At 37.7% G+C, this 10,158-nt stretch overlaps 1 long non-coding RNA gene across 1 annotated transcript; it reads left to right on the top strand.

The window, feature by feature from the left end:
* The first annotated feature begins 1,986 nt into the window (after positions 1 to 1,986).
* On the top strand, positions 1,987 to 9,452 carry LOC135327320 (uncharacterized). Its single transcript, XR_010387429.1, has 4 exons — positions 1,987 to 2,077; positions 2,682 to 2,793; positions 3,340 to 3,383; positions 9,119 to 9,452. It is a non-coding gene; the product is annotated as an uncharacterized LOC135327320 (long non-coding RNA).
* The last annotated feature ends 706 nt before the right edge of the window (positions 9,453 to 10,158 follow it).

Below are 10,158 nucleotides of genomic sequence, written 5' to 3'. Positions count from 1 at the left end.
CAGGCAGAATTACAGTTGCTATAGAATTTCTTTGCATGCTGCTGAAATCAATCTCTTCAGAATAATGCATTGTATTATATTAATTGGCTGGAAAGATAAATATATACATATATTTTGTATAGAAAACATATATATTATATATATATATGTGCTTTGAGATATGCCAGAAGAGTCAGTTGCTGATATTAACATGTGCTGTTTAAATATGTTAAAATGCCTGAGTATTCCTAAATGCTTAAAGCTTCATCACAGCACACAGAAAAAAATGAAGTGAGAAAGCCACAGGCAGACCTTTCAGCATTATAAGTCTGAGTCAAACGAACTGAATAATGACTAAGCTTATTCCCAGAGAGCTTTCTCACATATCAAAACCCTTCTTCCATAGGAATTCTGTGTGTGATACTGAATGTGGTTGCTCAGTGAGGAAATAGGAAAATGTTTTCCACATGTGTTCATATAAGCATACCTTTTTCATAATAAATGCTTCTATTTAAAACAAAAACAAAATAACACCAAGGAATATAACTTAGAAGAAAAGATGGAATATCTCTGCCTTAATATACCTCTTGTCCTCTTGAAACTACTAGATACACCAAAAGGAAAGCTATGACTTTGCAAAATGCTCAGGAGTGCTATGGTAGAAGTGATTAAAGGACTTTACTGATATCAGAAAAGTGGTTTGTTTACTATCTATCCATGTAGTTAGTTATGGGGCTATTATGGAATTGCCGTGTCTCTGTCGTACGGGTGACTGTACAGGGGCATGTGCAAGAACAGAGCCAAGCAACCTAAGACATCTGCAGCAGTGATTAATTACAGGTCACACTATTTGCGGGGGCACCCCAGAGGCACAGGTTGCACTAGACACACATGCTAGAAGTATCAGAATATGTTGGAACCGAGTTTAGTGTTTGCTTGTAGCTCTCACGTTGTTAGCATGACAGTTACTGTTTATATCATCTCTTTGAAGACTCCCTCTTTCTCATTCCTTTTTTCTTTTTAAATGACATAGAACGTGTATTTTTGCCTTTTTTTGCTGTGTGTTGATGCCCCCCCCCGCCCAATGCCTCGCTGCAGAAGCGCAGTGTGACACCGACTACATTCCTTGCAATATGAGAACATTTGTACAGAACATGTGGAAAACAAGCATGTTTCTGAGCTATATGTAGTGTTAATGAAATGACTACGTTTTCATCGGTGCTCAAAATGAACTAATGAAGCATGTCAGTAATGGCAGGAGGTTTGACTGGCTAGTGGAATATTTTTATGCTTGGTTCTAATAATTCCTCCAGAATAATCATTTGTCTGATCAGCACAATGCAACCAAGGAGGGAAAGGAAATGCCAAGTATTGTTTTGCCTTTTCCATATATTTCCACAGCCAAAATATGCAGTGTTTTTACCATCTTAGGTTCTATCAAAATAAGCAGCTAGATGGCAGGTCCGTGTTAACTTCAGAGGGGAGCAGGGAAAGGTCAGCTTTCAATGTCTGGAAGCTTTCTCTCTTTCTGAGAGATAAGAAAAGGCACATAGTTAACTATTTTCTTTCAAAAGCCTTGCACAGTGACATTAATATTTGTTATGCTGGCCATGACAAATCAAAAAATTAAAAAAGGAAAGTGCTTGGACTAGGGGAATGGTGGCATGAAAACTAAGCTTTGTCATTGGTCCTCTCAGATCTTCTAGAGAACTACACAGGACAATGTACAAAACAGCCCTTTTTTTTTTTTTTTTTTTTTTAATCACAGTTACAAACAAATGTTTAGGGACAGATGTTCACTAACAAGTTTGCTAAGGGCATGTTCATAAAAGTCACCTTTTTGTATTGTTGAAGTATCGTTCTCTTTCGTCTTCTCACTATTAATATTCTTTTCTTGGGAGAATGGAGATGTTTCTCTTTTCTGAATGGCTTCTAAGTTTTGATTGTATAGAGGTTATACTTTGCATTTACAGACATGATTGTCTTAGAGAAGCTTAGTCACAGCTTTTGATCCTGAACTGAGGGAATGAAAGGACTTTTTTAGGTTAGCAGCAATCACAGCTGAAATTTGTGCTGGACAAGCCCTCTCTGATTTAAGGTACATAACTTTTTGATTTACTAATGGTGTTGAAACTCTCATTCATAATAGTTCGTGGACTGTAATGGATGCTACAATTTTTTACATTAGTCAAAACAAAGCTGCATAATGTGCTTATGTGTATATATATATATGTGTGTGTGTGTACATGTACATATATTTACAGCTTTAGTTATTGCATGTGTTTCTAAACAGTTTTGCAGTGTTAAGTTTTTCCTTGCTTTATTGATGGTTCTGCATTTTACACCTAATGGCTGTTAATATGCTTTCATCACTGAGAAGCACAGAGGCAGGGGTTTTTTTTTGCTTGTGTATTGTTTTATTTTTAACAAATGAGCAGAACACATCATCTGTTCAGGTTTTATTTCATTTACTTCCAAGTGTATATTTAAGTAATGAGTTTGTCTTGTTACACAATGCAACGCAGCAATAACCAGGAATTGTTACCCCAATTGCTCATATGCAGCAGCTATTAAAACTGTAAAAGTGATGCCAAAAAAAAAAAAAAAAAAAAAAAAAGTCTTAAATGTGTTTTTTTCCCAGACTTCTTTTCCATCTCTGTACCAGCTAATATTTTCTCAGATTGACTTGCTGGTATTCCCAGTCTGCAGATCTCCCACAAGTGGAATGAGGCATCCCTCCGCCACTCAGTTTGACAGGGGAACAAAGTGATCTACTCATGACAGCAGTAGTCCCTGGAAAAATGAAGCAAGCAGGTATGGCTCCTTGGCTGGTGCAGGCTTGCAACTTCATCTCTTGTCAAGAGCATTACTGCAGTATGTCAACCTCGGATTTGAACCTTAATGAGGTATAGGAGCAGATATTCTCTTTACAGCTACTGTCACTTCATTCCTGAGATTGCAGCAAGTGTCCTGAATGTCATGTCCTTATTGACAGGACTGCATATTAAAAAAAATCACTAAAGTTTCATAAAATGAGCTTCTTGGTATTGTCAGTTGCCTGCAAGAGCAATAAGTGTAAGCTTTTTCATCTTTCATTCTAAATGTGGAAAGGTCACTGAAATTAACCTTTTTGATGTGAAATATTGCTTATTAATCTACCAACAGTTAGGAAAGGCTGAATCTCACTTTTAAGGGGTTAGTCTAAAGTCATTTTCATGGCACAAACATAGCTGCCATACCTTATGCAGTAGCACTCTTCTGCCTTCCTTATAGAAAATGCATCAGAATATCTTGGCAGGAGAATTGCATTTTGGGGGAGATGAGAGAACTGGAAATAATATGGAGTCTCTTTAACAACAGGGCTTAGACACTCATCGTCCTTGAGAAATCATGCCCCTCATAAGGTACAGTATACTTCACATGATAATGTGCATGCGCGTGACTTTAAGTTTGGTTACTGTCTGCAGAGGCATTTGTCTCATTGTGAACCAGTGAAGAAAAACTTCAGGTTGTTGTCACATGAACGATGCTCCCACTTCAAAGTCGAGAGACTTCTTTCGCAAGGCAGGAAAGAGTCAAGGCAAGGCAGTAGGAAAAGACATAGATAATACCAAGACCTTCTTAGACCAAAAAGAAAAACCTGTGCTCACTCCATGAAGTATTGACACGGCAGAGGATGGAAAAGTTAGGAGAAATGGATGATGATGTGGACAGTTATTGAATAATTGTACAAAAGAGAGACGCTACTTCCATGGCTGATTATGCAGCTGGAGGTTACATCAAGCATTTGTTGAGCTTATACCAGAAAACTGACCATTTGTGATACCTTTTTCTTTTAGGATGTTGGAAGCTAACTTTGTAGCTGTACCCTCATTTATTTTAGGGCAGTTTTTTACATGATAGGTGAAAATTTTGTGTCTCATGAGTTGGACGCAGTTTGTGACTTCCTTCATGTGACTTTTAGGAAAGCAATTTTATACATGTGCGTAGGGAGAGACCTGTAATTTTTCTGTGTCAAAGCTCTAAGGTAAGCATTTGAGCAGCCTGCCAAAGGTGTGTGGAAGGACTGTCTGATATGTAAATAGTAAAAGGATACCTGCCCCATTTCAGATATGCTTCATTTCCCACGCAAGTCATAGGTGCCTAAGTAACATATGACATGTATGCATAAGCTGTCCTGAAAGGATTTGGCTTATTTAGAACAATTCTAGTTATTCATTAAACTCAAAAGCTTTGCGCATGAAGCTGGCTGTAGATGACTTAATTTGGTGTACCCAATGTCAAACAAACTTTTTGACTGGGATAGGTTTCTGTTAAAATATGCATTCTTTGAGATAAACTCAGATACTGGTGCTTATTAGATGACACTCCTTATTCAGTAGCTGCTCTTTTGAAACCTGTCACCAAAGTCTCTTTAAGAAAAGAAGAGAAAAAGAAAGAAATCTAGACAGCTAATTTGCAGATGTTATTGCAAATCTCTTAGGCTTGCTTCGCATGTACCTATAGGCAGAAACTAGTAGGTAATGGAAAGTTGTTTCTTAAAGATGCTTGGCCATTCTCAATTTTTGTTCCTCCACTAGTGTGCAAACAATTTATCATTACTACTTCTACCAGAACTAATTTTAACTATTTTTTCCACATTTCACTGACTAACAACCTTGCAGTAAGATATGTATGTTGCTAGACTGTTTCATAACTATTGAACTTTTGAATAAATGCATGTTTTGGCAGAATTCTTTAAAACTTCAGGACTAAATGGTAGGTGGCTAATATTCTTGGGATTTTTTTTTTTTCTGATAATTCCTAAGGAGGTTTGCACGTGAAAACCTTTGCCTGTCTGCTTAGACTGAACTGGAGGACTATCCATAATACAAAATTGGGCAAGGTATCTTAGAACTATAAAGCAGTGGAATACCAGAGTTGGCGCTCAGATACCAGCAGATTGAGTAGGTGACTTTTTCACATATTTTGACATGAGTAGATTTTTTTTTTCTCTTGTGCAATGCCATGGTGACTTTTATACTGTTAGTTTAAGAAGTAACATTTAATTTTGGATCTGTCACTAATGAATGACTTCCTCTCTTACTATTGCAGAAGCCACTGGCATGTAAAGATACAGTTGGTGAAATGGAGACAGATCTGCTTTTTTGTAATTCTAAGGTGATCAGAATTTAACAGAGCAACAGCATGTATAGTATGTCTACTAGCAGTGTAAGGGTGCATTTTCATGGGAAATCATTCTTCAGTAACCATGCTGCAGTTTTTCAACCACCTGGAGAGATGAACCACTGTCAATAACTGCAATATTTACATTTCAGTTACTATGAAAACACTGAATTTGCAAGGAATTTCCTAAGAAAGTGTAAGGGAGAATGTATTACCCATCAGTTTCCCTGCAATATGAGGAGCAGTAAAAAAAATTGCATGGGCAAGATCTAGAGTGCTTCCTTCTGTGGTTATTTTCCCTAAAGCAGGGTGGGAGCATGCATGTTGCTTCCTTTGACCCCAAATGCTGAAATGGGAGACAAACCTCCATCTGGAAATGCCTTTGTACCCAACTTCTGAGAAAGTCAGAATTTCACCTTTCTCGCTAATCTGTATGCATTAGAAGGAATCTATCTCAAGGACCATTTTATTTTAAAGGTGTGTGGCTTTGCCATTTAGCACAGCTGTCATATACATTGTTTATGAGTCACCACATATGGGTAAAAGAGAATCTTGGTTAGTTCCTAGCTCGTATGAATGATTCTGGCTAAGATATGTTTAAAGTCATTCCTGTCCCCTGTTTCTCTCTCTTTTCTCATTTTCTCCCCCTACCTTTCTCTGCACTAGGCTGGAGATAATTTCCTGTTCCTTTTTCTTTTTTCCCCTGGTTTAATCATTTGTCTGTCCTCAGTCTCACTTCTGTAAAATAAACTGATTTTAAGAAATAAAATAGAGCCTTCCTTCAGGTGAATGGTAAAGCTGGTAGGATATGATGGTGCGGCAACCGCCAGTGTATTGTGAAAATAGGCAGCTAGGGTGATAACCATTTAACTCAGATCTGCTGTAACCAGAGAGTCTGGGTAACAATGCCCTTGGGCAAGATTAGCCATTTAGGTTAAAATATCTAGAAGGTAACTTTCCAGAGATACTTCAGCATCATTACTCCTGCTGTGAGCCCCTTTGCTCCCCAGTGGTGTCATCTGCTCCCTAAATGTCAATGCAGTGTTTGGCTGCTGCTTCAGATTCATACAGCATTACTCTATAAAAGCTAAAGGTTACTATTCTATGGGTGGAAAGTGTCTGAATTATTTGCAAGAGCAAAGCTAAAATCATAAAAGTTAGGAACTCAATAAATCAGGGGATATAAATCATACTGGTACAAATCTTACTAGTATAAAATTAATCAAAAAGCCATTCCAACCCTCTATCTTCCAACATAAGAGTTGGGCAAAAATAAAGGAAACTGCAAAGAAACCACTTCTGTATCAGACAGATGGTATTTTAAATGTTTTGAAGAGACAATTAAGTATTCTTATGCCAGGATATCATGCTCTGCAAGTCTTCTAAAACCTATAGCCATATTACTGGTAGTGAATATAGGTCTTCTGTAGATAGCTAAAGACAGGGGTTTTTGGTAGAGAACAGCTAATGGTCCCCATTCAATTAAACGCTTATGCAGCAGCGGTTGGTTTTTGGTCTACAGTTCTGTGAACTTTGGACATCAGTTTTACAATCACTGTATTTGGAAAACAACTTTCTTTTTTTTTTTTTTTTTTTGTTTTTTGTTTGGCCTGAATCCTTTAGGTTTGTGCTGGAAATGCAACATTTTTTAATCTGGCGACCTTTTCCTAACAAGCCTAGAGTACCTATTTACAGAACAGAACAGCAAATATTAATGCAAAAATTAGTCAAGGCACTGAGAACACCTTTGGCAACTATTTTTGTGCATGCTTGTCTGACTATATCAAAAGAAAATACGTTTCAAACTCTGCAATATGCAGCCACGTAGAATGATAGCTGTAGGGGGCTGCAAGAGAAAAGGTGCTGCATTTCTGAGGTGTTCTTTTCAGCCCATCTATATTCAGCCGTCTTTCCTTGTGGATGCAGAGCGAGAGCTGGGGTGTCTGCCGGGGCTCTGAGGCAAAGCTACTTGGGGCTTAAGGAAAAAGCAACTGTTGTATGTGAAAGGTAGTCAAGATTCACTATTAGATATCCAAATTTCAATATTGGATGAATAGAGAAAAATTGTCTTCCTTTCCTTCAGTCATCTGTGTCAGTAGCAGTTACAAAATTATATTAACTTGTATTAATGCATCCATAAATGTTGACTTTAAAACCTTTCTTCTGCAGCCATTTTTGAAGTTCAGTATTAAACTCTCAAATTATTGAAAGAGGATAATCCTCTGAGACTTTTTGGAAAATAAGTAACTACTTAATCTCACTAAGGTTAATCTCACTTGTGTTATTCACTGGACCTCAAATAACATTAATTTCTCCTGGTGAATCCTGACTCCAGTCCTTGTCCAAAGTCAGCTTTCAGAGGATGTTAGATTTCCAGATTAGCCTTCCCTAGCCACCTCTAGCAGATAGTTGTTGTGAGGTCTTCATGACCTCTGAGGTGTGTAGGAGTAGTCAGAGTCGCCACATTACCGTTCCTGAAAATGGTGAATGCCACTTTAACTTAAGTTTTACTTTCTGCCATAGTGATGGGGATAAAATAATGAAGAAATACCTCCCTCCTCAATCTTTTGCTTAAACTGAATGAATTAATTAAATAAATTAATTAAAAATATAAAAGTATGCATGTCCAAGTAATATAATTAAGTTGAGACTATCAACTCAAATAGTGCTGCTTGGGCTTAAATAATATTTCTTGGTTTCATTTCTATGGAAAATAATTTCTTAGTGATTTCTGAATAAACCCACAGGACAGCATCTCCCAAAGTATTTTTGCTTTGTGGTATCTTCCTGGTATAAGCCATACCTTCCTTTCTTCCAGACATAGCTGAAATGTTCCCTCAATGCAGACCAATGTAATACTTTCTCTCCTGTTTTTTTCCCACTGTTCTTTATGTATAGTTTTGAAAACTGTGTCATAAGAATATTAGAAGAGGAAACAAGTTAACAGTAATGAATACTCTACTGTAACACCCAGTGCATTGGTAGCCAATCAGTAAATTGCTTCCATGAGGCCTCTCTTATTAGAACAACAAAAGTAGTTGAATTAGGTTGCAGAATAGGAAAGAAAAACATTTTATAGTAATAAAATAATAAAAGAAAACCTGTAACTATTTAAATGTAGAACAATTTAACTGATAGCTTCAAACAGGTGAGATGTTTACTATATATGGTCTCATAGTTAAGGATGAAAGAAATAAAGAAATACTGTTTTCCTTTAAATTTTCTCACTATATTCTATGGCTTTAAAATTATGCACAATTGTTTATAGCATGCAAAAATACTATACTTTTTTATTTTGTAAATATATAAATGGCTGAGATCTGTCTGGCATGGAGATCACTAACAGGAGATTGCACAGAGGAGACAATTTTTGATTTTAAGTCCTCGACTTTATGTGGGAATTGGGTTTAGGCTCTGGCGGCATTTTTTTTTTCAGTTACTAGGTAGAGACTGTCCATCTGTCAGGCTGAATCCTCTTCCATTGAGTCTTTCTGTATACTTTAATGAATACTTAATAAGGCAAATCATCCAGTGCGTGACAGGCTACCCGTGCTGCGGTAATGCCGGCAAGGAGGCTCGTTGTTTCTCTTCCTTTGCTCATTTACAGGTGGATGAACATAAACCTCCCCGACTGCTGCAGCTTAAATGCAGCCAGTCACTTTAATGATCTGACTAATGCTCCAGCACAACAAACATCAGGATAAGCATCCTCTGCCAAAAGACTCTCCACCTGGCCCCTGCTGTGCACAGATGTGAGCTGAGCAAAGGCTGATTTCTTTACTGCCCAGAAAGCTGAACCAGTAAAATGGTGCCTGCTAGAGTCAGTGCATGCCCTATGCCTTTTGTAAGCCATGTCAAAGTCATAGGCAAGACCGTACAGCTTAAGCAATATCTAATTATTACACAGTCTTCTCTTATTTTTAAGACTATATTTCACCCTTTTCCTTCTTTTTGAATTATCTTCTTCCTACAGATGTCTTCACAGTGAAAACAGCGGTACCTTGCAAGGCTGACAGCTAGAGATGAAACGAAGTGTTTGATTTCTCCAAACAGCTGACGTTCTGTGCAAATGCCACTGTGTGTATCTGAGTGTGTTTAAGAGCATACCTTCCTTCTTTTTCACAATAATGCAGGATGATATTTAAAAAAACATAGTTCTTGTACTAAGTGAACTTACGGGTGATTAAGAGCAAACAGAATGTCGGGGAAAGGTTATGCACCAAAATGTGCCTCATTGTAATTCCACATTTTTTTCAGCAAACTCCTCAATCATATTCTAATAAAAACGGCTTGCTGTATTAAATGTATGACAGTGTTTGTGCCAGCTCTTTTCTGTAACTATAAAAATATTTATTCTTGGTTTGCTTATTCCTTAAAGGCAAATAGTTTACTGGGAGCCTATTATTTATCTTCAAGATAAATTACTGATATTTTGCCCTAGATCTTGAACCCCCACATCAATCAGAGCAAAGGGTGTCAGCTTCAGTCTCTGTCACCAGTCTCAAAATCTACATTTGGTCACCTTGCTCAATCTTTCCAATAGTTACGAAGGCTAATTGTAGAGTGTAACCGTTATAATTTTCTCAAGAAGCAAGTCTTGAATTTTCTCACAGGAAATTATGTGATGCAGCAGCGCTGTAGGTTTTGATAGTTACAAGTAGGATTGTTTACAGCACTGTAAAAGATACTTTTCTAAACTTTTCCTCTGGTGCAGGTGCATAATATAATGAACATGACCTAATAGTTAGCTTTTATTCACAGGGACAGTCCTGCTTCCACCCATCTTCGAAGCCTCTTTGCGAATTGTGTGCGCCAGCTCCTCCTCCTATGTCAGCCTAGTGTTCGTCTGGCTCTGCGGTGAGCCGGTGCAAGAAGCTAAACTGAGGAAAAGGTTTTATTTTTTACTGGGTTAGTTCTTTGCCATTTAGCTCCCGAAAGGGCTTGCGATGCAGTCAGCACGGTACCTACACAAGCGTGGAAATGCACTGAGTTCCTGGCTGGGGTCTGGGCCTG

Source organism: Dromaius novaehollandiae, chromosome 2, assembly GCF_036370855.1.
Source record: "Dromaius novaehollandiae isolate bDroNov1 chromosome 2, bDroNov1.hap1, whole genome shotgun sequence".
Classification (NCBI taxonomy): domain Eukaryota; kingdom Metazoa; phylum Chordata; class Aves; order Casuariiformes; family Dromaiidae; genus Dromaius; species Dromaius novaehollandiae.
The sequence above is the reverse complement of the archived record's forward strand: the minus strand, read 5'-3'. Positions and strand labels throughout refer to the sequence as shown.